Here is a 24006-nt window from a genome sequence, read left to right as displayed (position 1 = left end):
AACAGTCAGTCACATTCTGTACATTCACGATAGTGTACAATCGCCTCCCTCCAGTTGTGAAATATGGTCGGTCCTCTTCCCGAAAAGGGATCTTCCTCGAAGCACTCTTTCCCTCTCCCCTCACTCCCTAGTCCTGACAAGCATAATCCACTCTCTTGGGATCTGCCTCTTCTGGACAGTTACTGTACACGGAATCACAATGCACAACTTGGTCGATCTGTTTCTCTCGCTTTCTATACTGTAATCAGAGTTTAGCCTTGTACCAGTGTGTATCATCACTTCACTTTGATGTCTAAACATTGTCTCATTGTAGGGAAATGTCATGGCTTATAAATTATCTGTCATACACTGATGGGCATGTGAGTCCACAGGCCATAGAAAACTCATTTTCATGTAGGCTAGGAGCAGGAGGGGTGAACAGAAGAACCTAAGGTATTCTATAGACATTTAAACACTATCGACAAAGTGTTTTAAAAAAGTAATTAGAAAGGTAGCTATCAAAGATCACTCCTTACTACTCCTTACTGTGTAAATATGTAAATAAGTTCAGAAATCAAAGTTCTAAACGATTCATTTCTATTTAAAAAAATTTTCCAACATTTACAAAGATGAGGATTCACTCTCACCAATGTCCTTATCTGGATCCTATTGGGCAGCTTCTTTTCCTTGTTGCCGTTTCTTCCAAAGCTTGGCCATTGCCAGAAACTTGAGGTTCGGCTGGTTGGCAGCATCCTCTGGAAAGATGTAATCATGGTATTCTTCCCAGCCGGCATCAGACCCATCTTGGGCCTGGACCTTTCTCCTCTTCTTGACCTTTTCTGGCATGAGTTTGTCTACTCTTTCCTTGTCTGATACTGTTCCAAATTCATCTTCAAACCCTCGCCAGGATTCCAGCAACTTAAGTCTCTCTTCTTTCTCTTCACGGTTTCTCATGGTTCTGTTCGCCTCTTGATAAACCTGTCTGCATTTAGTCACACCTGCTTCTTTGCCTGAGGATAACTCAAAGCGAGCCAAACTGATCCATACCTTGACATCCTGTGTTCGCTGAAGCAGTTTTCGGTAAAGTTTTCGTACCCTTTCCGTTTCTTCCTGCTCAGTCTCAAAATCGATATAGGATGTCCAAAGGACCTCTGGCATGTCTAAGCTTGGCTGGCTGATGGCTAATTCGTAGATGGCCCGGGCTCTATCGATATCACCAAGGATTGTCTCTAATTCTGCAAACTTAATCCATGAGGTACAACTTTCAGGTCCAAATTCCAAGAACTTCTCATAAATCTTTCGGCATCTGTCAAATTCTCGAAGCTGTAGTTCCAGTTCTATATAGCCTTTGAATAACTTGTTCTTTGGGCATTTGCCTATGGAAGTCCCCAAAGCTCTTCTGGCCAGTGGCAGATTTTTGTGCCGTATTTCAAACTGTGCGTAATATAACCACATTTTGGCAAAGGTGAACTTTTTGTGAGGAATTAGTGCCAAAGAGGCTTGATAGACCTGTCTTGTCCTCTCAGGATCCTTGGCTTCCAGCTCTTCGTAGAATGCATAGTTGATCCAGAGGTAGATGTAGCGCTTCCAATGCCTCTTCTCCTGGATGGGCGGCACGTTGGCAATGGCCCTCTCATAGACTTCCCGCACTGTGTCGGCCTCCGCCTCACTTTCCTCCAAGCGCAAGTAATCAAACCAGGCATCGTAATTGTATGGATTAGCCTTCACTTCTTCTTCATATTGGCATCTCCGTTTGCTCACGATGATATCTTCAACAGCCCTGCGGTCCCCAAACTTCTTCTCAAAGACGGTATAGTTTTTCCAGAGTTCTTGCGCCCCTGGTTTTGAAATTCTAGCCAGGGCATATTTGTAGATAACTCGTACCCTTTCCAATTCTTTCTGGTTTTCCTCGAATTTGGCAAAGGCCGCATACAGGTGTGCGTCCACATGCTCCTCTCCAAAGAACTCCACTGCTCTCTCGTAGACTTGCCGCGCATGGGCAAAAGAAGCATGCTTCTCTTCGAATCGGGCATACTTGACCCAGTTCTTCACAGCAGGGTGCACGAGCACAAAGCGTTCGTAAAGGGTACGGGCCCGCTCCACCTCTTTGTGTCTCAGCTCGAAGCTGATGTAGGAGTGCCAGGCCTGCTCCTCAGGCCGCCATTCCATCCAGCGCTCAAACACTTGACGGGCACCGGCGACATTGCCCAACATCTCCTCCATGGATGTGTACCTGTGCCAGAACTCACTGACTCGGGGCAGAGTTGTTAGGGCTCGCTCCCAGATATTTCGGGCATGGTTCACCTGGCGGTTCTTCATTTCCATTTCTCCATACCTCAGCCAGAGTGGAATACTCCCATAGTCTACATCCAAGGCACGCTCGTATATGGACCGAGCCCTTGGGATTTCCTTGAGACTTTCTTCCCACTGGGCATATTTGATCCAGTTACTAATCACAGTCCTGTTTTTTCTTATGTTATCTTCAAAAGTCTTCCTCTTCCCAAGTTTGTAATCATTGAGCTCCTCTTCATCTGTGATCTTCTGCTGAGGCGGGGGTGGAAGGAGCTCGAGTTCTCTCTCTTTAGCCTCTCTTAAGAGCTGCTCTGCAGTTAGCTGTACCTCAGCTGGCGCTTTGTTTTTCACCTTGGCCACTTTGGGAATCCGCTGTTTCCCCGCCGCTGTAGAGGACGCCATGTCTGGGGCCGCTGAACCGGAGTAACCCCGACACCAACACGCACACACACCACACCGCTGGACCTCAGAAATGGGCTTCAAAAACCAGCCAACACCAGAGAGCCGGCCCGGGACAAACTAGATCCCCCAGCAGAGGCCCACGCCTTTAATCCCAGCACTCGGAAGGCAGAGGCAAGAGGATCTCTGAGTTTGAGACCAGCCTGGTGAGCAGTAACGGGTTGTAAAAGCTTCAGAGGAAGCAGAGAAGACTCTGTCCAGGAGCTTAGAGTCACACCTGGCCCTGGAAACGAATTTCTAAACGGTCTTATTAATTTTTTTTTTTTTTTAAAAAGAGCCAAATATACGGATGAGAGCCTTAGAGATCAGGGAAATGCGGGGAGCCACCAGCTACCTTACCTCACCAGCTCTGCACCTTCCAAAATGCCCTGACTTCCCGTCTACCTAGGTTTTTATTGCCTAGGTTTGGATTGCCTTGCTGTTCTGCCCTCTCATTGGCTCTTAGCCCAGCTACCTCACTTCCTTGTCACCGCCTGTCTGCACAGACCTCAGGTCTCTGTGGTGGGTCCCGGGATTAAAGGCGTGTCTCACTACACTTGGCCGTTCCCTGGTGTGTCCTTGAACACACAGAGACTCTGCCTGACGTGTGTTCGGATTAAAGGCGTGTGCTACCACCGCTTGACTTCTGTGTTTCCTTAAAAATGGCTGGCCTTTTTCCCCTTGATCTCCACACTTGCCTTATTGATTAACGTACAAATAAAATATCACCCCATTTTGGCACAAACAGAGTATCACCACATTTCCCCTGTTTTGTCTAGTGAAAATAAAAAAATAATTTAAAAAGTTAAAACTAATATAAGAAAAACTATATACAATAACTATACACACTATATACAAGCAATAAACAAGTTAAAACTTTCCTTTTAATGAAACAGAAAAGGAAAAGATTCAAAAACAAATAAAGGGGGATATGATATGGAATATAGGATATCGATATGCTTGGATGAAAGGGTAGATTAATGTATCTGCTTTTAAAGAGCAACAATTAGTGTAAAATCTTTTCCACTGCTGTAGATTTTAGTTTATTGATACAAATTTAAAGTTAATTTTGTTATACTGTATGTATATTTCTGCTCTCTTTTGAGGTATTCAGTTTATGAAACTCATTTAAATTGTAATGGATCATTGAGAACTACAGATGAATAATTAGTCTTCTATGAGAGTCAAACTTATGGGCATGTTAAGTTTTCAGGGTATACATAGACATAATTCAATCAGATAGGTAATCTTCAAACCCTTCAAAGACCTACAGAATACGGAATTTAAACTGTTTTAAAAACTTGGACTTTCTGGACAGTGAGATGTCTGCTCCTGTCAGCACCAATTTACTTCAAAGAGAGGATGGGCGTCAAAGACATTCCATGTGGAGTTGATCTTCTTCTTGGCAAAAATAGCCATTTGGGCAAGAAACTGTTCTTGCCTGGACTGCTTTAGAAAAAAAAAAATGTTGTGTCGACTGGACATGTAGGACCCATTGGAAGGTGACCACTGAACTTTGCAAGGCAAAATGGTGTTTAGGACCCCAGACTCGAATGGTACCTAAAAGCCAAGACCGTGTCTTAATGAATATTCCAGCATGCATGTGAGGTCGACCCTGAGGAGAGGGTGCAGGCTCCTTTGAAGGACAGCTACGGGGAGTTTCAGGGACAGTTAGGTCATCTCATACATAATTGGTTAAGCAAGCCAGCAGTTACACTGGTAACTTGTAACTGGCTGAGATTTAGTCTTCTCCTTTTTGGACACACTTGCACAAGCTTGGGCAAGTCTGCCCGTGACTCGGAAGGGGAGCTGGAAGGAGAGCTGCAGGATTTGTCCTTGACACATGGTGAAGCTGACTTAGGCCTGTGTTTCTTCTCCCCCTTGTCTGTGAATCAAAGGCCCTTTTTTGAGAGAGGCACCTGTTTTCCCCCTCTCAGAGAACTGAAATCTAAATTCAGTTGTGAGAGTGGGAGATTTTTAACCCCTTTCACAATGTGCTGGGTGGGCTAGATTTTGGATTCAACAGAGAGCTTGACGCAGGTCAGTAAGACCAAGGTATGGAGGGAAAGAAAACATGTGGATGGAAAGAAGTGACTACAGAGTTCAGAATGTGCTCCAAAGTGAATCAGAGGTTTCTGAGGCCTCCATCTTGGAGAGGTGAGACAATAGAAAGGACAGCACAGACGAGAACAGTGTGGGAGGCCCCAGACACGTTGACCACATGCTTAGGGGCCAAGACACAGCTGCCATGATAGGCTTACCGACAGGTACTACCCAGTCCCCAGAAAAAGCAATAAGCTGACCCTACCTAGGGAGGGCCAACAGCTAAGGGGAAATACCTGACCGTCCAAACATTCCCAGCACACACCTGAACCCCTAGACAACTGTCAGCCAATTGGGGTCCTGAACCTTGGAAATCATCTCACCCCCAACCTCTACCATCATCAAAACAAAAACAAAAGGTGGTCCCGCCCAGGCTCGGCACTCTTTGATAGTACTGCTGTATCCTACACAAAGAGGGTCCAAGCTCCAGCTTGCTTGAATACAGGCTCTCTGCTTTTGCTTATGGATTCAGACTCCTTGGTGTTCTTTTCTGGACAGAACAAACAGACGCAGTCCATATGTGATGAGGCTGTTCCTCTTTCCCCAGTCACTAGAAATGGAAACAGACTGGGTTCAAATAATGGAATGAAGGGAAAATGAGATGTGGGGTTGTACAGGCTGGTTTTGTGTGTCAATTTGGCTCAAGTTAGAATCTTCTGAGGAAGGAGCCGCAGTGGAGGAAATGCCTCTATGAGATCCAGCTGAAAGGCATTTTCTCAATTAGTGATCAATGGGGGAGGCCTCAGCCCAATGGTGGATGGTGGCACCCCTGGGGCTGATGGCCCTGAACTCTATAAGAAGATGGGCTGAACAAGCCAGCAGAAGCAAGCCAGTGCTTGCAAGCAGCTCCCCTCCATGGCCTCTGAATCGACTCCTGCTTCCAGGACGCCGCCTTGTTTTGACTTCCTGTCCTGACTTCCTTCAGTGATGAACAGTAATGCTGAAGGGTAAGTCAAATAAACGTTTTTTCCTCCCCAACTTGCTCTTTGGCCATGGTGTTTTGTTGCAGCAAGAGAAACCCTAACTAAGGCAGGGGTCAAATGAGATTATAAATTTAGTTCCAGACACTGGAATCTTTCTGTTTAACCCACAAGAACTGGACACAACAAGTGCTCCATTTCTGGGATGCCCACCACAATTTCTACAACATTCGGGCTGGAAGACAGGATGGTGTCTGTCTGCTCTCCAGATGTCATTAGCGAGACCCAACCTGCGGTGCATCATCCCATAAGAGGGGGAATACAGGTCGAGAGGGTGTCAGTATTTGACATTTAAGCCATTCACTCTGGAAGACAGACAGAAAGACTGACAGCTACACTGCTGAGCTTAGACTTGAAGGGCTCTATGATCACAGACACTTCCAAATCAGTGTCCTCCTCCCTGAGAAGGCTCCTAGGTCAAATTCATGAAGAACTTCCTGTCCTGTGAAACCTGAAGAAGCTACAGCAGCACACTTGTGACCTGAGACATCAGACCCTAGAGATGTACCCTGCCTCTGAGGACATCTATGATAATAACATTGGTGACGTCCTGCCAGACAGACCTGCCACATTGCTCTAAGCTCATGGAAACACTCGGGGCTATAAGGCAGCCCAAATTGATCTACTTTGTTGCTAAGAGGTGTCTGGATTTTCATGGATTCCGTGTCTACAACCTGAAGTTCAAACTAGGCTCCTGTTTGCAATCAATAAGGAGAGGTCACAGCTGGGCTCTGAAAAATGAAAGCCAGGATTCAAGTGACTCATCGGAGACACAGATCATGTGTATTCAAGGGATTTTGGATGTACTTGGGAAACAAGACTGCTCCATTAGTTCAGATTAGAGGGAGTGAAGCTTTGACAGGGAGAACCAGGGGCTCATTTTCTAATGAAGGTCAAGAGTGCAGACCCAACCTCAGACAGGAAGAGAGATAGGAAAATGGTAGGGTTTTCATCCCAGCACCATCAGTGTCTGAGAGACCATAGACACAGGGAAGGAGATAAAGAGAGAAGATGTTACAAGGAGCATAATGGAATGGATGAGGCAGGCTCCATGCCTCTGTCTTGGTTTGGCATCTGCCTTTTGGTTGTCCATCCTACATAAAGATTTGTAATTTACGTATATACGTTCCTTTCTTGAACAGTAAGTTTTTGGAGCTCTGAACTGGTGTTGGGCATACAGCATTCTCACCGATGAGCTGTGATCTGTCTTTTTCTTGCTTTGGAAGGCTTGAGGAGCTGGATATTATTTCCCCCACCACCCTTAGCATTACAGTTTCCCATAGGATTCCAGAAAACCCTTTTGCATGAGAGGGCATTGTATTCTTTGAATTTACTGAGTCGCTTTCATGGACAGTTTCATAGTTGTTCATTATGCTAATCGGGTTTGCATATTCTCGTGCCCCCCTTGTTTCACACCTTCTGCATCCTAGAACTTTCAGAGTGAACAATGACCCAAAATTCCCTGTTCTTGGGCATTTTATACACCTCAGCTTCATGAAACCCCAGTCAAAGAGCTAGAGAGAGATTCTCTTGGAGAGATGGCTCAGGTGTTAACGGGGCTTGCTGTTCTTTCTGGGGACCAGCGTTTGATTTCAGCACACTGAAACTCTTGGAACAGTTCCAGATTATCCTGACACCACCCTTTCTTTTTCTGTATTCTGGGAGCACTTGCTGTCTTTTACATCTACACACACACCAAACATGTTTTCTGGATATTCCTTTGATTTATTATCATTGAGTGTGTATTGGAGTTTATATGTAGGCCCATCTGTGCCATTGTAACAATGTGGAGGTCAGAAGATACTCCCTCCCTCCCTCAGTGTCTCTCTCTCTCTCTCTCTCTCTCTCTCTCTCTCTCTCTCTCTCTCTCTCTCTCTCTCTCTCTCTCTCTCTCTCTCTCCCCACTCTGAGATGTGGTCTCATACACAGCTCTGGCCATCCTAGAACTCATTATGTATACCTGGCCAGCTACAAACTCCCAGAAATCCACATGCCCCTGCCTCCCTTGTGCTGTGATTAAAGACACTTGTCACCATGCCTGCCTTCAGAGGATGACTTTCAATGGTCTGTTTCTTTATCCACAGGAGATTCTGGACATCCCACTAAGGTTTTCGGTTGATGTAGCAAACTCTCATGCATTGAGCCACCGCAGTGTTCCACAAACTGACTGTCTGTCTAAGCTCAAGATTAAGTGAAGCCTTTCCCAGCCAACACTCTGAATGCTGTGGCCACATGTCAGTAATACTCAGTCCCAGCTCATGGAGTGGGTCATCAACATACTCCTGGATTTTCTATATCCCTGACATTCATTGCTTAATGATGGTACATTTGATGCTATCCATTCCATGGACCATCTGGAACTCCATGTGGATGAGCATGGTGGGGATTGAGATCACTGATCCCTCCTCCCTGGGACTGGAAGTCAGTGGTGGATTAGAGGACCTGTGACTAAAATGGTCCATTTGAGGCAGAGTCTCAGAGGAGTCACTGAAGCCCTCTACAGTGATGGAGGCTGCACTCACTTGCTGGATTCAGTGTCTTGCCATCTGGTCCATAGATGGTGATTCAGTGACCCCTAAGGAATCTAGTCCATCCTCTGCTAATATCCAGGGCTAAGACCAGCCCAGGTGACACAATAAACATTCCTTTATATTCTCTAGATGAAAACTATTAACTATTTGTTTGGGTGAGATACGGAAAAATGGAAATAAAAGCAATGTTGACATTTGGATTTGAGATGAGTATGATTGTGTAGGCTTGTAAGGTGAAGCCAACTGGATCAGGTACTCCAGGCCAGCTGGGACAAAATTGGGAGGTCCAGGCAAGTTTGGGCCCCAGTGAGAATGGTGTCAAAGGGCAGGACAGCAGCTTCTGGAATAAGAGAATTCCAGCTAGAGAATCTTGGATCAATGCTGAGCCTCTCTGGAAGAGGGCTTCCAGGTGTGTGGAACTGCTCCTGGGGCATGCATGCAGCAATGATTAAAGGAACCTTTCCCTCTCCCCACAGGCATGGGAAGAAAGTCCAATCTGTATGTCAGGGTGAAGGATGCTAAGGAGTAAAAGTGAGCTTTGTGGCTGTCTCTCTGAGGAAGTGGATGTTCTATTGTTTTCTTTGTGTGTGTGTGTGTGTGTGTGTGTGTGTGTGTGTGTGTGTGTGTGTGTGTTTGATGTGATACTCTTTATGTAGACTAGAATGAACTCGACCACAGGACATCTAGGTACTGTGCCTCCTGGGTGCTCGAATAAACGGTGTGCATGACCGCACGTGGCAGAAGAGCTCCTGCCAAGCATATGGGAAGCCCTTGATGCTGTCTTTAGCACCATGGAATGGTCCCCAAAGAAAGGATGGAAAGAAAGATCCCAAGACGGAAGCCAAGCTGGTGTCTGAAGTACTGAATAAGAATAGTCTGAGTGCTGGGAGCTCCTCTCTAATCTCAGACAGTGTGGGAACTACAGGAGCTGACTGGTGGAACATGCATCAGAATGTCTGGGTGGAGCTGGACGTGGGAGAGCACCACCAACACTCCTCAGCTAGGAGTACTAGAATTCAACCTTAGCCAGGGCTCCATGGTCAAACCTAAAATCAAAAGTCAAAGAAAAAGGAAACGAACCCAGTGTCTGGAAAATCCACAGAAGCCAAAGGAGTGAGCATATACTACACAGGTCATTGTATTAACAGGATAAAATTTATTTTTAAATACAAAATAACCACATAGCATTTTAAACACAAACAGTCAGTCACATTCTGTACATTCACGATAGTGTACAATCGCCTCCCTCCAGTTGTGAAATATGGTCGGTCCTCTTCCCGAAAAGGGATCTTCCTCGAAGCACTCTTTCCCTCTCCCCTCACTCCCTAGTCCTGACAAGCATAATCCACTCTCTTGGGATCTGCCTCTTCTGGACAGTTACTGTACACGGAATCACAATGCACAACTTGGTCGATCTGTTTCTCTCGCTTTCTATACTGTAATCAGAGTTTAGCCTTGTACCAGTGTGTATCATCACTTCACTTTGATGTCTAAACATTGTCTCATTGTAGGGAAATGTCATGGCTTATAAATTATCTGTCATACACTGATGGGCATGTGAGTCCACAGGCCATAGAAAACTCATTTTCATGTAGGCTAGGAGCAGGAGGGGTGAACAGAAGAACCTAAGGTATTCTATAGACATTTAAACACTATCGACAAAGTGTTTTAAAAAAGTAATTAGAAAGGTAGCTATCAAAGATCACTCCTTACTGTGTAAATATGTAAATAAGTTCAGAAATCAAAGTTCTAAACGATTCATTTCTATTTAAAAAATTTTCCAACATTTACAAAGATGAGGATTCACTCTCACCAATGTCCTTATCTGGATCCTATTGGGCAGCTTCTTTTCCTTGTTGCCGTTTCTTCCAAAGCTTGGCCATTGCCAGAAACTTGAGGTTAGGCTGGTTGGCAGCATCCTCTGGAAAGATGTAATCATGGTATTCTTCCCAGCCGGCATCAGACCCATCTTGGGCCTGGACCTTTCTCCTCTTCTTGACCTTTTCTGGCATGAGTTTGTCTACTCTTTCCTTGTCTGATACTGTTCCAAATTCATCTTCAAACCCTCGCCAGGATTCCAGCAACTTAAGTCTCTCTTCTTTCTCTTCACGGTTTCTCATGGTTCTGTTCGCCTCTTGATAAACCTGTCTGCATTTAGTCACACCTGCTTCTTTGCCTGAGGATAACTCAAAGCGATCCAAACTGATCCATACCTTGACATCCTGTGTTCGCTGAAGCAGTTTTCGGTAAAGTTTTCGTACCCTTTCCGTTTCTTCCTGCTCAGTCTCAAAATCGATATAGGATGTCCAAAGGACCTCTGGCATGTCTAAGCTTGGCTGGCTGATGGCTAATTCGTAGATGGCCCGGGCTCTATCGATATCACCAAGGATTGTCTCTAATTCTGCAAACTTAATCCATGAGGTACAACTTTCAGGTCCAAATTCCAAGAACTTCTCATAAATCTTTCGGCATCTGTCAAATTCTCGAAGCTGTAGTTCCAGTTCTATATAGCCTTTGAATAACTTGTTCTTTGGGCATTTGCCTATGGAAGTCCCCAAAGCTCTTCTGGCCAGTGGCAGATTTTTGTGCCGTATTTCAAACTGTGCGTAATATAACCACATTTTGGCAAAGGTGAACTTTTTGTGAGGAATTAGTGCCAAAGAGGCTTGATAGACCTGTCTTGTCCTCTCAGGATCCTTGGCTTCCAGCTCTTCGTAGAATGCATAGTTGATCCAGAGGTAGATGTAGCGCTTCCAATGCCTCTTCTCCTGGATGGGCGGCACGTTGGCAATGGCCCTCTCATAGACTTCCCGCACTGTGTCGGCCTCCGCCTCACTTTCCTCCAAGCGCAAGTAATCAAACCAGGCATCGTAATTGTATGGATTAGCCTTCACTTCTTCTTCATATTGGCATCTCCGTTTGCTCACGATGATATCTTCAACAGCCCTGCGGTCCCCAAACTTCTTCTCAAAGACGGTATAGTTTTTCCAGAGTTCTTGCGCCCCTGGTTTTGAAATTCTAGCCAGGGCATATTTGTAGATAACTCGTACCCTTTCCAATTCTTTCTGGTTTTCCTCGAATTTGGCAAAGGCCGCATACAGGTGTGCGTCCACATGCTCCTCTCCAAAGAACTCCACTGCTCTCTCGTAGACTTGCCGCGCATGGGCAAAAGAAGCATGCTTCTCTTCGAATCGGGCATACTTGACCCAGTTCTTCACAGCAGGGTGCACGAGCACAAAGCGTTCGTAAAGGGTACGGGCCCGCTCCACCTCTTTGTGTCTCAGCTCGAAGCTGATGTAGGAGTGCCAGGCCTGCTCCTCAGGCCGCCATTCCATCCAGCGCTCAAACACTTGACGGGCACCGGCGACATTGCCCAACATCTCCTCCATGGATGTGTACCTGTGCCAGAACTCACTGACTCGGGGCAGAGTTGTTAGGGCTCGCTCCCAGATATTTCGGGCATGGTTCACCTGGCGGTTCTTCATTTCCATTTCTCCATACCTCAGCCAGAGTGGAATACTCCCATAGTCTACATCCAAGGCACGCTCGTATATGGACCGAGCCCTTGGGATTTCCTTGAGACTTTCTTCCCACTGGGCATATTTGATCCAGTTACTAATCACAGTCCTGTTTTTTCTTATGTTATCTTCAAAAGTCTTCCTCTTCCCAAGTTTGTAATCATTGAGCTCCTCTTCATCTGTGATCTTCTGCTGAGGCGGGGGTGGAAGGAGCTCGAGTTCTCTCTCTTTAGCCTCTCTTAAGAGCTGCTCTGCAGTTAGCTGTACCTCAGCTGGCGCTTTGTTTTTCACCTTGGCCACTTTGGGAATCCGCTGTTTCCCCGCCGCTGTAGAGGACGCCATGTCTGGGGCCGCTGAACCGGAGTAACCCCGACACCAACACGCACACACACCACACCGCTGGACCTCAGAAATGGGCTTCAAAAACCAGCCAACACCAGAGAGCCGGCCCGGGACAAACTAGATCCCCCAGCAGAGGCCCACGCCTTTAATCCCAGCACTCGGAAGGCAGAGGCAAGAGGATCTCTGAGTTTGAGACCAGCCTGGTGAGCAGTAACGGGTTGTAAAAGCTTCAGAGGAAGCAGAGAAGACTCTGTCCAGGAGCTTAGAGTCACACCTGGCCCTGGAAACGAATTTCTAAACGGTCTTATTAATTTTTAAAAAAAAAAAAAAAAAAAAAGAGCCAAATATACGGATGAAAGCCTTAGAGACCAGGGAAATGTGGGGAGCCACCAGCTACCTTACCTCACCAGCTCTGCACCTTCCAAAATGCCCTGACTTCCCGTCTACCTAGGTTTTTATTGCCTAGGTTTGGATTGCCTTGCTGTTCTGCCCTCTCATTGGCTCTTAGCCCAGCTACCTCACTTCCTTGTCACCGCCTGTCTGCACAGACCTCAGGTCTCTGTGGTGGGTCCCGGGATTAAAGGCGTGTCTCACTACACTTGGCCGTTCCCTGGTGTGTCCTTGAACACACAGAGACTCTGCCTAACGTGTGTTCAGATTAAAGGCGTGTGCTACCACCGCTTGACTTCTGTGTTTCCTTAAAAATGGCTGGCCTTTTTCCTCTTCATCTCCAGACATGCCTTATTGATTAACATACAAATAAAATATCACCCCATTTTGGCACAAACAGAGTATCACCACATTTCCCCTGTTTTGTCTAATGAAAATAAAAAAAATAATTTAAAAAGTTAAAACTAATATAAGAAAAACTATTTACAATAAATACAATAACTATATACACTATATACAAGCAATAAACAAGTTAAAACTTTCCTTTTAATTAAACAGAAAAGGAAAAGATTAAAAAACAAATAAAGGGGATATGATATGGAAATACAGGATATAGATATGCTTGGATGAAAGGGTAGATTAATGTATCTGCTTTTAAAGAGCAACAATTAGTGTAAAGTCTTTTCCACTGCTGTCGATTTTAGTTTATTGATACAAATTTAAAGTTAATTTTGTTATACTGTATGTATATTTCTGCTCTCTTTTAAGGTATTCAGTTTATGTAACTCATTTAAATTGTAATGGATAATTGAGAACTACAGATGAATAATTAGTCTTCTATGAGAGTCAAAGTAATGGGCATGTTAAGTTTTTAGGGTATACATAGACATAATTCAATCAGGTAGGTAATCTTCAAACCCTTCAAAGACCTACAGAATATGGAATTTAAAATGTTTTAAAAACTTGGACTTTCTGGACAGTGAGATGTCTGCTCCTGTCAGCACCAATTTACTTCAAAGAGAGGATGGGCGTCAAAGACATTCCATGTGGAGTTGATCTTCTTCTTGGCAAAAATAGCCATTTGGGCAAGAAACTGTTCTTGCCTGGACTGCTTTTAAAAAATGTTGTGTCGACTGGACATGCAGGACCCATTGGAAGTTGACCACCAAACTTTGAAAGGCAAATTGTCCTTTAGGACCCCAGACTGGAATGGTACCTAAAAGGCAAGACCGTGTCTTAATGAATATTCCAGCATTGTGTGAGGTCGGCCCTGAGGAGAGTGTTCAGGCTCCTTTGAAGCATAGCTGGGGGAGTTTCAAGGACAGTTAGGTCATCTCATACATAATTGGTTAAGCAAGCAGAAGTAACAATAGTAACTTTTAACTGGCTGAGATTTAGTCTTATCCTTTTTGGACTCACTTACCCAAGCTTGGGCAAATCCACCCGTGACTCGGAAGGGGAGCTTCAGGATTTGTCTTTGAGACCTTGTGAAGCTGACTTAGGCCTTTATTTGTTCCCTCTGTTGTCCATAAATATAAAGGCCTCATGATATATGGCCCTTTGTAGAGAGAGAAACCTGTTTTGCCTGTTGGCTGGAGCATTCAGAATTCAGAGTGCTCTTGCTTGCCCTGAACTAATGCTCCCAGCTCACCAAGGTCAATTTCATTGATAATAATCTGTCTCCAACTCTCCTCATGCAACTGCTTCACAACATAGCCAAACTGAGCAAGTTGATCGAGGAGCCATACCCTGCACCGCTGGAATGCTATGATCATAGGGGCCTTGTAGATCAGTTTGACCAACTTTGCCCCGAACTCTTAAGTATAATAAAGACAAAAAAAAAGCCCAGAAAAGTGACTTTTGCTACAAGACAATGCTATAAATGTTTCAATCATTCTATCTATGAGCTGGAGAGCAGGCATTGCCTGTGTTGGCAATAAACTGGGAAAGGTTACTGCTTGGTACTGTTGTATTGTTTGTTGGTGTTCTGACAGATCAAGCTTGCCCTGAGACCAGGGATTCCAGTCAGTTCTGGAACACATCCTTAATATCAGCACTTGGGAGGCTTATGCCTTAATTCCAGTGCTTGGGAGGTGTAGACAGGATCGTGGCCCCTCATTAGGTCAGAGTAACTGGAGAGGTAAGAAGTCACTTGTGGTTCTTCCTTTGCTTCTCTGGTCCACATTATTACCCCATACTTGACTCCTGGGTTTCATTGATAAGACTAAATAGGATCATGCCTGAGGTCTGAGCTATGGAATCCTACTGAGAGTAGTGGGTTGGGATGGATGAAATCCTCCCTGGGATCATTGCAGCTTGAAACTGTTCCTCCCAGAGATCCCATAGTTTGAGTAGCTGTACCCTTTTGCCCATTGCATATAATAATGTTCTGTGTTTTGGAGTTCCTGGTGTGGCTCCTTCACAGCACCCTGACCACTCATCCCCAGCATTTCTCTACCTGTGTCTGTTTTTTTTTTCCTTTCCCCATCACACTAAGGTAGTCACTCTCAAAGGTGTGCAGGACATGAAATCCTAGGGACAGATCTCAGAAATGGACTCAGAGCACATGGCTCACAAGGTGCTCAATGCTTTCGAAACCAAGTGGTATGAAATGAGATCTAATCAGTTGGCAATATAAGAACTTGGTATCACACTATTTTTTTCATCATGTTTCTTGTTCTTCGAAATAGAGATAGGAAGTCTTACACTTGATGTGTCATGGTTGTTATGTGTTTGTTGACCTAAACCATGACTAATTGTGAAGGAATATCCATCAAGGATACTACACACACAAGTAATAGTGGGAACTCTATTGGCTATAGACAGCACCTTCCATAGCTCAAATCAAACTAGAGGGAATTCATGAAAGCTAGATCAATGGCTGTGGAGCCTACATGGGACTTAACTAGGCCCTTTACAGGGTGAGACAGTTGTGTAGCTTAATCTGCTTGGGAGGCCCCCTGGTGGTAGGATCAGTATCCATCTCTGGTGCATGAGTGGGCATTGTGGAGCCTACAACCTATGATGGGACACCTCATGAAGCCTTGAGGCAGGGGAAAAGCTTGGACTTTTGGACTTTAGAGTCTCTCCTAATGTGCCTCCACATGGGAGGCAATGCCTTCTTGTTGGAGGGAGTAGGGAGTGGTTTGGGAAAGGAAGCTGGGAGGGGGCAGGAAGAGGGAAGATGGGGAACTTTGATTGGTATGCAAAACTAATGAAAAAATTTCTTAAAAAGAAAGATAATAATAGGAGTTAAAACAGTTTGTTTTTTGCAGTTCGTGGTGGTGCATGCCTTTAACCCCAACCATTGTGCAGTTGAGGCAGGCCAAACTCTGAGTTCACCCTAGCTGGGTTTACATGGAGATCTCCAGGACATCCAGGTCTACAAAAAGAGAGACTCTATCTCAACAAACAAATACCCACAACAAAAATAATCCCTGTGTTTTCAGGTCACATACTTTATTTCCATCAGTCTAGAGGAAGAAAGAAGCAGGGAGATCTTCATGTGTTTGAGGCTGCCTGTATAAGAAATTTTTCAGTATCTAGATGAAGAGTTTCTTTTGGAAGAGACAAAAAGCTGAGATTGGCCTGAAAGACAGGAGCACTTTATACTGAATTGTATTTGTTCATTAATTTAGTAGCTGTTTATGCACTCCATTTTTATTTCTTTTTCTGATAAGAGTCTTGCTAGGTAGCTTTGGAGATCTGATACTCCAGGTCCCAACAATCCTCCTACTTCAGCATTCCACCTAGTAGGTGACTCCTGTGAGCCAATACACCTGGCTGTGTTTTATTCACATGTGACCCACATGGTTCTGAGTGTTGGCAGATTGACATTACTACCTTTCCTAGCAAGAGACATACACACAAAATCTCCTAAAAATATCCTCAAAGAATTTTGTGACAAACATTGTCACAACTGTGCGATCTTTCTAGAATATATAACCGAGTTGCATGTTCTCTCATTCTTCAGTTATGTTAGCTACTCAGAATGCTGAGGCAGAAACATGGCTTGCATCTGCTCCTGTTAGACAATGGTTCTGAAGATATAGCCAACTGGAAATGTGTTTGCCTATCATCACAAACCCTAGGATCTCTCTAAAGCATTTCATGGACTAGACAAGCTGGAATAAGCCTGTCATCCAGAACTAAGGTCATCTCTGGCTATCTAACAAGAAAGAAGCCAGCATGGCTATATAAAATCCATTTCTTACAACAGTTTTAAATCTGTGTCATGGAAGGAGTTGGCGCCCTTGGCTTTCGGACATAAGAGGGTGTTTCTGTAAAGACCAGTCCAGCAGAGTGAATAGAAACAAAAAGTCACCAATAATGGGAGCTGAACCAGGCATGGGTGAACACACCGTTAATCCCAGCATTTTGGATGCACAAGCAAGCTGGTCTACATAAAAACTTACATAAAAGGGCTGGAGTGATTGCTCAGAGGCTAAGAGCACTAGCTTCTTTTCCAGAGGTCCTGAGGTCAATTCCAGCAAACACCACATGGTGGCTCACAACCATCCATATGAGATTTGGTGTCCTCCTCCAATGTACTAGCATACATACAGGCAAAACAGTGTACACTTAATTAATTAACCAACAAACAAATAATTTTTTTTAAAAACAGTGTCAGGAAGGCTGGAACTACATGATGACCCTCTTTCAAAAACAGAGTGGGGTTTGGATAAGAACCTGCCTCACACTTTTCACAACAGGAGACAAAAATGGGATTGTCACATCTTCTAGGCAAAGAAACAAATAATTAGTCAATGATTTTGAACCCCTTTAACTTTAGTGCTCAAGAAAGAAGGGGGCAAACCGGGCAGTGTTGGCGCTCGCCTTTAATCCAAGCACTCTGGAGGCAGAGGCAGGTGGATCTCTGTGAGTTCGAGGCCAGCCTGGACTACCAATTGAGTTCCAGGAAGGCGCAAAGCTACACAGAGAAACCCTGTCTCGAAAAACAAAAACAAAAACAAAAACAAAAACAAAAACAAAAAGAAGAGGAAGAAGAAGAAGAAGAAGAAGAAGAAGAAGAAGAAGAAGAAGAAGAAGAAGAAGAAGAAGAAGAAGAAGAAGAAGGGGGCTGATCTCTGTGTCTCTGTGTGCAGGGCCCACCAGGTCTACATGGTGACTTCCAGGCCTTTTGTGTCTGCACAATGAGACCATGTCTTCATCAACATTTGTGAGGTGGATGGTGGCTCAGGCTGTGTTGTAAACTAACCTCATCTGAAATACCCTCTGCTTGCTGGGGTAGACAAGGCTTCATGTCCTTGCCTATCCCTCCTCCATCTGCCCCATCATCTGTTTGCATGCAATATCATGATGGGTTTAAGATTTCAATTTCGCCGGGCGGTGGTGGCGCACGCCTTTAATCCCAGCACTCGGGAGGCAGAGCCAGGCGGATCTCTGTGAGTTCGAGGCCAGCCTGGGCTACCAAGTGAGCTCCAGGAAAGGTGCAAAGCCTGTCTCGAAAAACCAAAAAAAAAAAAAAAAAAAAAAAAAAAAAGATTTCAATTTCTTTTTTTTGTTGTTGTTGTTGTTTGTTTGGGTTATTTGAAACAGAGTTTCTCTGTGTAGTTTTGGTGCATCTCTTGGATCTTACACTGTAGATCAGGCTGGCCTCGAACTCACATATATCCACCTGACTTGGCCTCCGGAGTACTCAGATTAAAGGCATGTGCCACCATTGCTCATCCTTATTATAAAAATTGTAAAGCCATGAAACTGGGCAGGGTGGTGGTTGTGCATGCCTTAAATCCCAGCATTTCCGAGGCAGAGGAAGGTGGATCTCTGTGAGTTAAGGGATGGTCTTGAGACTGAATTCCAGGACAGGCTCCAAAGCTACACAGAAAATCACTGCCTTGAAACAAATAACAAACAAAAACAAACAAAGAGAAAAAGCCATGAAACTACCTGAGAGCATCTGGAAAGAGGGTGGGCTCCACAGGCTGTCCTGCACTACTGCAGATCAGGTCTCTGAAAAACAGAGACTGTTAAGTGGAAGTAAACAAAAAGATGTCCAAGATGTCTCAGTAACTCACACCAGTACTTTCAGCCATTGGGAAGCTACAAAAGGAGAAATAGTCTGTAGTGTGAGTGAGAGGCCAGTCCAACCTACGTAGCAAGAGCCCACCTCAAAAGCAAAAACAAAAGAATGAGAAAACCTTGTGTGGTACTTGTAAGCCCACTATCCCTGTGTGGAAGGTAAGTGGTTAAAAAAGTCTTTGGCCAAGTAGGGCTAAATATTGACTTCAGGACAGCCTGAGACAAGCAAATTACATAAATAAATGAGGCAAGTAGCTGATTAATAACTTAAAATGACATGGACACAAACCCGAGTGACCATCTTTCTTTGAGGAGTGCGATGACTCCAGAGATGGTACATGGCCATCCTTGTACCCCAGCCTCTTCAAAAATTCTGGGATGAGCCTCAGCTGCTGGAATGATGGTCTCTCATGCACAAAGCCTGGCTAATATCTCAGAAATCCACAAATAGGACACAACGATGCATATCTGCAATCCCCTGACTCTTGAGTGTGAAAGAATGTACAAATGCATCTGTGTTTACCTAGAAGCCAAATGTTCTGGCAGGTATACCCACTCTAGAATGTTTTTATTGTGTTTTATATTTCTAGTTTAAATTTTTCAAATTTTGATTTCTAGTAGCAGTTAGAATTGAGTGGGATGATGGGAATCCTAACCAGATAGATGCTGAAAGGGGCTTGTCATGCTGAAAGGAGTGGAATGGGTTCTTTGGGAACAACACACGAGGACTAATTCTACAGACTGCAGGATTCCATGGCTCTCTGCCTAGCTGTTCTCCGACACTGGTCAACAGCTCTCAGTGTTGTCCATTCCTTGGGACAGGGTTTTATCATGGAGCAGGCTAGACTCAACCTCGCAGCTATCCTCCTGTTCCTGCATGCTGCTATAACAACTGTGAGCACACTAGAGAAAGACTCTATCAACTGAGCTGAATCCCCAGTTCTCTCTTCACAAGAGGAATGCACTCACACCATCCTCCTGCCTCAGTCTTCTGTGTAGCTGTCCTAGCAACCGACTGCCACAGCATCCAGCTCAACCCCTGATTAGCTTCATGAAGACCTGGACAAAGGTCCTTTAACAATGAATGACATTCTCAGCTCTATGGTTCAGGTTGATCATGAGACACAGTCCTGTAAATGATGGTCCAAATCACTTCTGAACTATGTTGTTCACACAAGAATAAAACTCAGGTGTGACAGTTCACACCATAACAAAGGCAGATGGAGACTGGAGGATTTCTGAGCATTGGAGCTCAGCCTAGGCCACAGGAGTTCCAACTAACCTTAGCTACACTTTAAAACCCTGATCAAAACATTTACAACATAAATACATAGATCAGCAATTAATGACTCTGTTTGTGTTTGGATCGATGAATGAGTTTTGTTGTTCATGATGTTCCTGCTTTTGTTTTCCTTTTTTTCTTTTTTTTTTTTTTTTTTTTTTTTTGGTTTTTCGAGACAGGGTTTCTCTGTGTAGCTGTTCCTTTCCTGCAACTCACTTGGTAGTCCAGGCTGGCCTCGAACTCACAGAGATCTCCTGATTCTGCCTCCCGAGTGCTGGGATTAAAGGCGTGCGCCACCACCGCCCGGCTTCTTTTCCTTTTTCTAGACAGGGTGTTGAAGACGAATTTCTAAACAGTCTTATTAAATAAGAAACACAGAGCCAAATACAGGGGTGCAATCCATAGAGATCAGAGCAATCGCCACCAACTCACCTTAGCTCACCACTTCACCATAGCTGCCCAAGGGAGCCTCTTCCTGTCTAACCTGTGCCTTTATTGCCTTCCTGTTCTGCCTTCTGATTGTCTCTAAGCCCAGCCACATCACTTCCTCATCACTGCCTGTATATACAGACCTCCAGGCCTCTATGGTTGGTACTGGGATTAATGGCGTGTGTCACCAAGATTGCCTGTGTCCTTGAACACACAGAGACTCTCCCTGCCATGTGATAGGATTAAGGGCGTGTGCTACCACCACCTGACTTCTGTTTATCGCTCGCTATGACTTCTGATCTCAAGGCAAACTTTATTTATTAACATAAGAATAAAAAATCACATTTCAGCACACATAAAATATCACCACAGGGTATCTCTTGATATCTGTCTGTCTCTCTTTCCTAATAATAGGATTAAAGGCATGGGCCACCATAACATGGCTTCAGTGACTATCAGCTTCAGTGACTGAAGCTTTTTTCTTGGATTTAGAGTTGATCCTATACCATGTAAATCCCAAAAGCATTAAGTGGGTGGAGATTCAGTTATTGATTCAGACTGCAGGCTTAGGATGGGAGGGTGTGGCCACAATGGGGAGGGGTCAGTAGAAACCTATATAAAAAGTTAGAGCAGCCAGAGAAATGCTCAGTCTTGGATCCTGGAGTCACATCCTGCCCTTGCCTGAGTTTGGAGGCCTCTCACCAGTGTTCAGATCAGGTAAGACCTTCAGCTCTACAGGAAACCCCATCTCCTGCGGCTTAGTCTAGGCTTGTCCTTACTTCAAATATAGTCATTGTATTATTTCATCGTGTGGGGGTTAGTTGTTATATGTTTATTTGTTTGTTTGTTTAGTGTTGTTGATTTTTTAAGATAAATTCAAACAGATTCATCTACCTCAGCCCTTTAAGGTCAGGATAATCAGAATATGATATTGTGCTCTCGTTTATATACAGTAATGAATTTGGTCATTTATGGTTTTTGTATTTATTGGTTTAGAGTCTCACTAAAAATGTGAGGGTATTATTCCCAGCACTCAGGGGGCAGAGAGGCAGGCTGATCTTTGTGAGATCCAGGCCAGCCTGGTCTACACAGCAAGTTCAAGAATAGGATCCAGCAGGGCGGTGGTGGCACACGCCTTTAATCCCAGCACTCTGGAGGCAGAGCCAGGCGGATCTCTGTGAGTTCGAGGCCAGCCTGGGCTACCAAGTGAGCTCCAGGAAAGGCACAAAGCTACGCAGAGAAACGCTGTCTCGAAAAACCAAAAAAAAAAAAAAAAAAAAAAAAAGATCCAAAGCTACTCAATCCCCTCCCCCCCCAAAAAAAAGTCAGGATGAACTTGAACTCAAGGCTATTCAGGCAGGTCAGAACCACAAATGTGAGTCACTTAAATCCCATGACTAGGCTGATCTTTATGTCAATTGAACCCAGGCATTTTTGTGCATGCCTTTAATCTAGGAATGAGGGAGGCAGAGGCAAGCTGATCTCTGTGAGTTTGATGCCAGCCTAACCTAAATGATCAGTTAATTTTTTTGTTGTTGGTTTTTTGAGACAGGGTTTCTTGGTGTAGCTTTGGAGCCTGTCCTGCAACTCCGCTTGTGGACCAGGTTGGCATCACACTCACAGAGATCCACCTGTCTCTGCCTACCGAGTGGTGGGATAAAAGGCATACGCCACATCACCAGGGATATCAGTTGATGTTTAAGTTGAAATACACTCCCCCCACCAAAGTCCTACATCTTGGGGGTTTCTGTAGACCTCATGTAGGCTGCCGTGGTGCTCTAGAAGTAAACAATTATGGCATTGAGTAAGTGATTTTCCTACTTCCAAAATGTGAATTATCATTTCCAATTCCTAGTCTTCTCCTTTATACTAGTTTTGTATTCAGATTTTTGCTGGTTGTTCATATTTGTCCTCCCTCCCTCCCTCCCTCCCTCCCTCCCTCCCTCCCTCGCTCTCTCTCTCTCTCTCTCTCTCTCTCTCTCTCTCTTCTTTCTTTCTTTCTTTCTTTCTTTCTTTCTTTCTTTCTTTCTTTCTTGTGTCCTCTTTCCAGATACTTTACAATTGATTACAGACAAAGACAATGGCTACTGAGGTTGGCTGATTCTGTTTAGTGTTTTTGTCACACCCAGTTCAGCTCTTGAGCTTGGAGAGCTGGAGCTTGCAGCCCTTTGGACTCCTTTGCCCATACCCAAATACGATGGGTAACCAACAACTGTAGTCAGTAAGTAACAATACCCATTTCACAGATGGCCCTCAGTTGTTTCAGCCATGGTCAGCTGCTTGAGAGGAGGCAGAGAATAGGTTAGGAAATGGGTGATTCCTTTGCTTTCTTTGAGGACCTGGAGAGTTGACCAAAGTCTATTTTCAATATAAAACCTTGGGCTGAGCCTTGGTGATATTTCAGTTGTGATCTAACAGATAAAAGATCAATGTGCAGAACTAAGCCACTAGTTAGTCATAGAGGCCAGGCACTAGTGGCACAAACCTTTAATCCCAGCACTTGGAAGGCAAAAGCAGACAGATCTCAGTGAGTTCAAGGCCAACCTGGGCTACACAAGATTGACCCAGTCTGGAAGAGAAACAGAGCCAGGCACTTGTGGCACACACACCTTTAATCCCAGCACAAGGAAGGTGGAGGCAGGAAGTGACATGGCTAGGGTGAGAAAGGAATACAAGGCAAGAGACAGGAGTCAGTCTCTTTCAGGCTGAGGCTCCCAAAGGGGTAAGAAGTCTCTCTAGTGGCTGCTAATCTGCTTCTCTGATTTTTCAGCTTTCACCCTGGTATCTGACTCTGGGTCTTTATTGACAAGACAATTAGGATTCCTGCTACACTGAGTCTTCAAGGTTCTTGTGGATCCCATCCCAGTGGGATGGATCCACCCACCTGAGCTGTGTTTGGAACAGGATGGGGTCTGTGACAATGAGGGTGCTTTGGAAAGACTTGACACCCCAGACAGGAGAATTATGGCTTTATATCCAACAAGAGACGATCAGAATTGATACACTGAATTCTCCAGCATCACTTCAGCAGTGATCTTGCCCTGACAGTTCCCTGTGTGTGCAGAAAGGTTTCCCAAGTTTCCAGACATTAATACTGTATTTGTTTCCATGCTTCCCCAGGATATTGACTCCCAAAAGCCAGTCACAATGGGAAACCAAGCCCCACCAACACTCCAGCAGCTTGCAATAAAAGGGCTACTGAGGGAGGAGGCCTTGGCCATTTCTGCTCTGCAGGTGATGCCCTGGATGCTGCTCCCAGCAATGTTTGATATGGCCTTCAAGAACAGACAGACAAATATCCTGAGGGCCATGGTCCCTATATGGCCATTCCCTTGCCTTCCTGTAGGAGCCCTGATAAAGACCCCCCACCTGGAAATTTTGAAGGCTCTGCTTGATGGACTAGATGCCTTTACTACACAGATGGCTTGCTCCAGGTAAACACCATCATCTGGGGTGGAGGGATGCTCTGTGTGTGCTGAGAGAGAACTAGCGGAGACGAGGAGTATTTGACCAAAGGGAAATTAGAGGATTCTGTTAGCATCAGCTTAGAAGATTCTAGAGGCTAGAGCCCAGTCTCAACCATCTCGGGAAATAATGGCAAATGGGGAGGACAGAAAAGATTAGATTAGACAAGGCCACCTAGGAATACCCCAAGGAATACTTGTACTGCAAAAATACAG

General features: G+C 44.7%; 2 pseudogenes; both read right to left on the bottom strand.

Annotated features, from left to right (window-relative positions):
- Positions 1 to 597: 597 nt before the first annotated feature.
- LOC143271705 (crooked neck-like protein 1 pseudogene) lies at positions 598 to 2689 on the bottom strand (annotated as a pseudogene).
- A 7466-nt stretch (positions 2690 to 10155) lies between these two features.
- LOC143271704 (crooked neck-like protein 1 pseudogene) lies at positions 10156 to 12199 on the bottom strand (annotated as a pseudogene).
- Between the last annotated feature and the right edge of the window lie 11807 nt (positions 12200 to 24006).

The sequence above is a fragment of the Peromyscus maniculatus genome, chromosome 2 (genome assembly GCF_049852395.1).
Source record: "Peromyscus maniculatus bairdii isolate BWxNUB_F1_BW_parent chromosome 2, HU_Pman_BW_mat_3.1, whole genome shotgun sequence".
Lineage (NCBI taxonomy): Eukaryota > Metazoa > Chordata > Mammalia > Rodentia > Cricetidae > Peromyscus > Peromyscus maniculatus.
Note: the sequence above shows the minus strand (reverse complement) of the source record. Positions and strands in the feature narration are given on the sequence as shown.